Source organism: Nicotiana tabacum, chromosome 7, assembly GCF_000715075.1.
Source record: "Nicotiana tabacum cultivar K326 chromosome 7, ASM71507v2, whole genome shotgun sequence".
Classification (NCBI taxonomy): Eukaryota; Viridiplantae; Streptophyta; class Magnoliopsida; order Solanales; family Solanaceae; genus Nicotiana; species Nicotiana tabacum.
The window spans coordinates 117283308-117290088 of NC_134086.1; positions in this window are offsets into that span (position 1 = coordinate 117283308).

The window sequence follows — 6781 nt, forward strand, 5'->3', positions numbered from 1 at the left end:
CATCCTATAATTCACTCGACCTGACCTGCTTTGAGAGCTTTCAAGTGGGAGACCCATGCTTCAAACCCTTCTGGCACGTGATAATCCTTTACCCTCTCCTTGTAACTGGCGATGAAGTTACCCGGGCTCGAACCATAACTCGTGAATCTGGGGTGATGGCGAAGATGCTCGATCAACCACATTTGTAGAAGGACATTGCAACCTTCAAAGAATTGAGCCCCGGCTTTGCATAATGTCAATGCTCTATAAATATCTGCCAGTACCAACAGGACAAGTGTATGATCTTCCTTGATAGTGAGGATTTGTGCAATTCTAACCATACGAATATCCACTGTCCCTTCCTCATTTGGAAAAACCATAATCCCCAAGAACGCCACAATAAATGCAAACCGGTGATGAATTTGCCAAAGGCCCTTATCTTGTTTATTGCTCAAACCCTTTTCATGCGTTTCGAAACCAGTTGAGTGCCCGAACCTGAAGTATGAGAAATGGAAAGCACAACACCTTTTTTTACATGGGCTTTCTTTTCTGTTTACTAATATTCAGGATGTCAAAGAACTTGTGCACCGACGGAGCCCTCAAAAATATAAGTTGTTGCTTCCTCAAATCCCGGCCAAACTCAATGTATACAGCCATTTCCTCCAAAGTAGGGGTGATCTCGAAGTCCGAGAAACGAAAAATATTGTGGGCAGGATCCCAGAAAGTTACCAAAGCCTTGATTAGATCTTCCCGTGGTTTAATCTAAAAAATGTTTATAAGGGCACTCAACTGTTTTTTCACCCATTCTGACCATCTTCATCTAGATCATTCCACCATATACACAAGTGCAACTGAGCCTGTTCCCTAACCACTTCTGGCGGATCCTGGATAGTATTCATTTATTCCTGTGGAAGGTTAAGGTTAGGGTTGACTCTAGTGGACGTTTTTTGTAAAACAGGTTTCCAAAAATTTTGTTTTTTACGCGGAAAAAAAAAAATCAAGGACCATGATTCCTTCCCATATATGTCAATTTTAGCCAAATGACTGTTTTTACAAACGTGGCCCCTTCCCAATTCCATATGAATTTTGAGGCCAGGGAGGACTATTTTATGACACTTCACAAGCTTGTCTGTTCTTTTTACGAAAATAGCCTTTCAGCAACTGGAAATACTCTAAGGCTATCTCGGCAAGAACGGTTTAAGACATTGTCGAAGCTGGATCGACTTATTTTGACCAAAACTCCAAACTACATTCACTTGACCACTAACTCTCTTTTTCTTGTTTTTTCAAAAAAAATAAGGCCGAACCTTATGTAGGTTGCCTACGTATCCCACATCCGGTGAGAATCAAACTTGCGTAGTTCGGTCAGCTTTGACACATTTGAAAAGGACACGGTGTTTGACACTTTTGAAATAACTCTCTTTCTTTTCTCTTTTTTTTCTGAAAAATTTTGGTAGAGTTTCGGGATGTTTTCAAATACCGGATTTTTAGAACCGGGTTTTATTTCTTCCCTACATCACTCTTGGTTTTCCTTTTACTTTATTTTCCTAGTCGGTCAGCATGCAAGCCGAACCAAATAAATGTTCACATAGCACATAGAATGCATCAGGGTGGTCTGTTTATTTTGGGCACATCTGTCCTAGACGGACCCAACTCCTGTGTTGAGCCCCCTAAGTCAAATGCACGTGATGCAAACAAGCATTCCTACTATGGATCCGGCATGAAGCTGTGTTTTTCTAGGTTTAAATCCTGGGGTTTTGTTCTAAACTTGGGGTACCCGAGCGGACAACTGGGGCCGAAGAGAGGGCGACGTACCGGGAGCATTGAAGTCTACCTGGCCTTGTCGCTTGTCTAATTACTTATTTTAGAACCTATGTGCATTTGCCTCTTTTAGTTAAGAAAATATCTTTAAACAGGTCACGCGTACGTGTACCCGTTTGTTTGGCGCGTCAAAAATCATGTCACGTGAACGTGTCCACAATTAATAACGTTTTATCATTATTAAGAGAATTTGGTCGAAATTTTGCGAACGCATACTCCGGTTTTGGTTTTAGAAATCGCAATCATGTCACGCGAACGTGTCCACAATCACGATAGTATATTAACGTGCCTAAAGAAAACTACAAACATTTGTCATTTTTATATTCTAACTCATAAGATTAGTACGAGGGCCATGGATGATTAAATTGTGGATGGCATGCCTCGGTCTATATGAACTAAATTAAATTAGTAGCCTATGAAAATCCATTTTGTTATTGAGAAGATTTGATCGGAATTGCGCGGACGCATACCCCAAATTGATTTTTATAATCGTAATTATGTCACGCGAATGTATTACACAATCACAATAATAATTTAAGATTTGAGAGTGAGACAACCAAAGAAACTAAATAAGAGTAGTCAATTTCATTATATCATGTAACTTAGCACCAGATGTAGGAATCATTCTGAAATTTTGGAGCTTTTCCAAATTATGCTAAATTAATAACAAACAATGAAAGATTCACGTCTCAGCTATTCATGGAAATACATTTTGTGTAAAACTAAACTACTAAAGATAACTAAATTATTTTAAGCAAATTAACTAAGAACAGAAAAAAAAACCTTTTATTTATGGACTAAAGGAAACAAAACATGTTATGGCTAAAACTTTAAACCAACAGATACGACAAAACTTTATTTTACAAAAAAAAAAAAAAAAACTATACGGTGACCCATCAAACAAACACTGAACCAACCCTCCAGAATTCTAAATTGGATTCAATTATAACGAAACCTTGTTCAACTAATTTATTTAATAAATAATAGAAACACATAAATGGAACCAAAAGATATAACTATTATCACTTAATTGCAGTCATGAGTTACTAAAGAGAAATCAAAAATCAGTATAATTTCATGATAATTTTCACGCCAAGAGTGAATCGTCCCCATAAACACGTAAATAGTGCACAAACAACGTAAGCTCAACACATTAAGCATCAAACCATGGATGAAATAAAGATCTAAAGTAAAATTGAACCTTTATTAATAAATTCTAACCTTACTACGAACAGAAAAAGTCAACAAGTTCGTCTTCGGAAATGAAAATCAACTGCGATGTTCGTTGATCGGAAAACTTCCAATGGGACACCTCGACTTGCGACTCAACGAAGACCTCCTCACAGACCTTGGTGGGGGCTTCAAGTTCAAGAAGATTAGGCTGCTGAAGGAAGATTTCCCTTGAAGCACTACAAAGGGAACGAATCTCAGCTTCTAAAATCGAACCTGCCTCATTGTTCTTGCATTCCTAAATTCCAATAGCTATATCAATAATGTTACTCTTGTTTTTCATTGGAGTATGGTTGATTGGAATTTTTTTTGTTTGTTTTTTATTGTCTTTTTATGGTGTCTTGTTGCTGGGATTTTTTAAGAAGAAGAAGCAAACGGCGCTCCCTTTATTCGCGGCTGATGGTGGTAGTTTGCTAGGTCTCTAGGTGTGTTATGGTTGGAAACGAAAAGGGATAGGGCTGAAGGGTTTCTCCTCTGTTTTGGTGTTCCTAGAAGAAGAAGAAGATGATGATGAAAGGGGAGGGGGGTCTATGGGGTGTCACCGGCGGATCTCAACTTTTTAGGTCCCTAGGTCTAATGTATTTTCAGCTGCTAGTGTTGTATGTATATGTCTAGATCTTGTTTGTTTTATAGGGTTTTTTAGGTTAGGGGTATAGGCTTAGGAATTATGGGCTTGGGAATTGGACCAAACACTAAAAAAACGGACTACAAGATTACAATAGGATAAACTAAGCCAAAACTAACTCTTCCTTCTAAATATACAATTTATAATATAAGAATATAAAACTAATCTTAATTAATTGAACTAAACTATATTAAAACATGAAACTATTTTTGTGTTTTCAAGATTATATAAAAATAAAAATAAGGTGTTATTTTATATATTTTTTATTTAAATTTATGAAAGATACATAAACTAAAATATTTTTGTATTTTTTTTGTGATGAAATAAAGTAAAAGCATCAAAAATAGTTGAAATAGCGCTATTAAGCCTAAATTAAATACATGCTAAAATTTGAAAAATCTTGAGGAGGGTCAAAAATCATATGTCTACAACGGGCAGTCTGAGCACATTATTCAGATATTGGAGGACATGTTGCGTGCTCATGTCATTGATTTAGGAGGGTCATGGGATCAGTTTCTACCGCTTGCGTAGTTTGCTTATAACAACAGCTACCAATCGAGTATTCAGATTGCTCCATATGACGCTTTGTACGAAAGGCGGTGTAAATCTCCAGTCGGTTGGTTCGAGCCCGGTGAGGCTAGGCTATTGGGGACAGACTTGGTGTAGGATGCTTTAGAAAAGGTGAAGGTGATTCAGGAGAGGCTTCGTACAGCATAGTCGAGGTAAAAGAGTTATGCTGATCGAAAGGTTCGGGATGTGTCCTACATGGTAGGTGAAAAGGTTCTGTTGAAAGTTTCGCCCATGAAGGGTGTTATGAGATTTGGGAAGAAAGGGAAATTGAGTCCTCGATTCATTGGGCCTTTTGAGGTGCTTCAGAGGATTGGGGAGGTGGCCTATGAGCTTGCGTTGCCACCCAGCTTGTCGAGCGTGCATCCGGTATTTCGTGTTTCTATGCTCCGGAAGTATATTGGGGATCCATCTCATGTTTTGGATTTCAGCACGGTTCAGTTGGATGATGATTTGATTTATGATATGGAGCCAGTAGCTATTTTGGGTCGTCAGGTTCGAAAGTTGAGGTCAGAGGATATAGCTTCAGCGAAAGTGCAGTGGAGAGGTCGGCCCATGGAGGAGGCTACCTGGGAGACCGAGTAGGAGATGCGGAGCAGATATCCTCACTTGTTTGAGGCTTCAGGTATGTTTATTGACTAGTTCGAGGACGAACGTTTGTTTAAGTTGGGGAGGATGTGACGACCCGGCCAGTCATCTCATGAATTATCGCTTTGTTTCCATCATTTCTGCTTCTTTATGCTTTATTTATCCGTGTTATGTGGTATCGGTTTGGTCGAATCAAATCCGGAATGATTTTGGTAAGGTTTGAGACACTTAGTCTCTTTTAAGGAAGCTTAAGTTGAAAAAGTCAACCGGATGTTGGCTTATGTGTTAGAGGGCTCGGATGTGAGTTCTGATGGTTTGGTTAGTTTTGGGAGGTGATTTATGACTTAGGAGCAAGATCGGAATGAGTTTCGGAGTAGATTTAGGCTTGAATTGGCGAAGTTGATATTTTGGCGATTTCCGGTTGGTAGGCGAGATTTTGATAGAGGAGTCGGAATGGAATACCAAGAGTTGCTGTAGTTCTGTTGTGTCATTTGGGATGTGTGTGCAAAATTTCAGGTCATTCGGACGTGGTTTGGTTGGTTTTTTATCAAAAGCATAATTCGGAAGATTTTAGAAAGTTAGGCTTGAATCCGATGTGTTTTGGTTGATTTGATGTTGTTCGAGGTATTTTAAAGATTGGTACAAGTTTGAATAAGGTATTAGGATATGTTTATGCTTTTGGTTGAGGTCCCGGGGGCCTCGAGGTGATTCGAATGGTTAACGGAGAAGTTTGGACTTGTTGCAACTGCTGAAGTTGCTGCTTCTGGTATTTCCGCACCTGTGGATTGGGGACCGCAGGTGCGGCACCGCATAAGCGGAAGATTGGCCGCAGAAGTGGAATTTGGAGAAGTCGTTAGGAACCACAGAAGCGGTTGGAATACCGCATCTACGATGGCGTAGATGCAGAAAGTCGATCGCAGATGCGGAAAGGGGAGTTTAAGTGAGGATCGCAGATGCAGTGGTTTGGACCGCAAATGCGGTACTGCAGAAGGTATATATTGTTTTCTTCGCGAATTTTTGCAAAATACTCCATTTTTGAAGACGAGAAAAAGGCTAAGGCATAGGATTTCGAGAGGAATAAAAGGATATCAGTTGGGTAAGTTCCCTAAGCTTAATTACTTGGGTTTAAGATCATTTTTCCCTTGTTTAATAATGGTTTTAGTGGAGATTAAGGAAGAAAAATTAGGGATCAAGGCTTGAGATTAAGAGACCTTTAAATAGGGATTTGAGGGGTCATTTGGACTCCGATTTTAGTGTTCTTGATATGTATGGGAGAATAAGGATTCCGTTGATATAATTTTTATCAAGTTCCGATATACGGCCCGGAGGTCGGGTTTTGGCCAATTTCGGGATTTTTGGCATTTATTTGATTGTTTTCGCTTGGTCTTCATTCCCTTAGCATATTTTGACGCCGTGATTCTGATTTTGGATAGATTCGACGTGAGTGGAGGCTGATTCGAAGGGCAAAGGCATCGCGGAGTAGTATTTTCACCGGTTTGAGGTGAGCAACCATTGTAAATCTAGAACTGAGGGTACAAACCCCGATATTTGACTTGTTTTAATAAATGTGGTGACGCGCATGCTAGGTGACGAGCGTGTGGGCGTGCACCGGTAGGGATTGTGACTTGGTTCGTCCCGTAGTGACTATTAAGCCGCGTATTTGACTTGGAACCTTATGATATTCCGTACTTTAGCTAATTATACTATATTATGGGTTGTATGCCATGTTTGGGGCCTTGTGCCGACTTGTTGATACCCTTAGGGGCGTTTTTATTGTTTTTCCTCACTTTACTTGTTGAAAGCATATCCTCAGTCATGTTTTACCTGTTTAAATGTCTAAAACTAGTTTTATCACTCCACTTCTAATTGAGAGGACTGTTTGGACTGAGTTCCCTAATTTCTATTGTTGTGCCCGAGAGGCTGTGAGGTTAATGGCTGAGAGAGGTTGAGAACCTAATAGTGAGGATATTA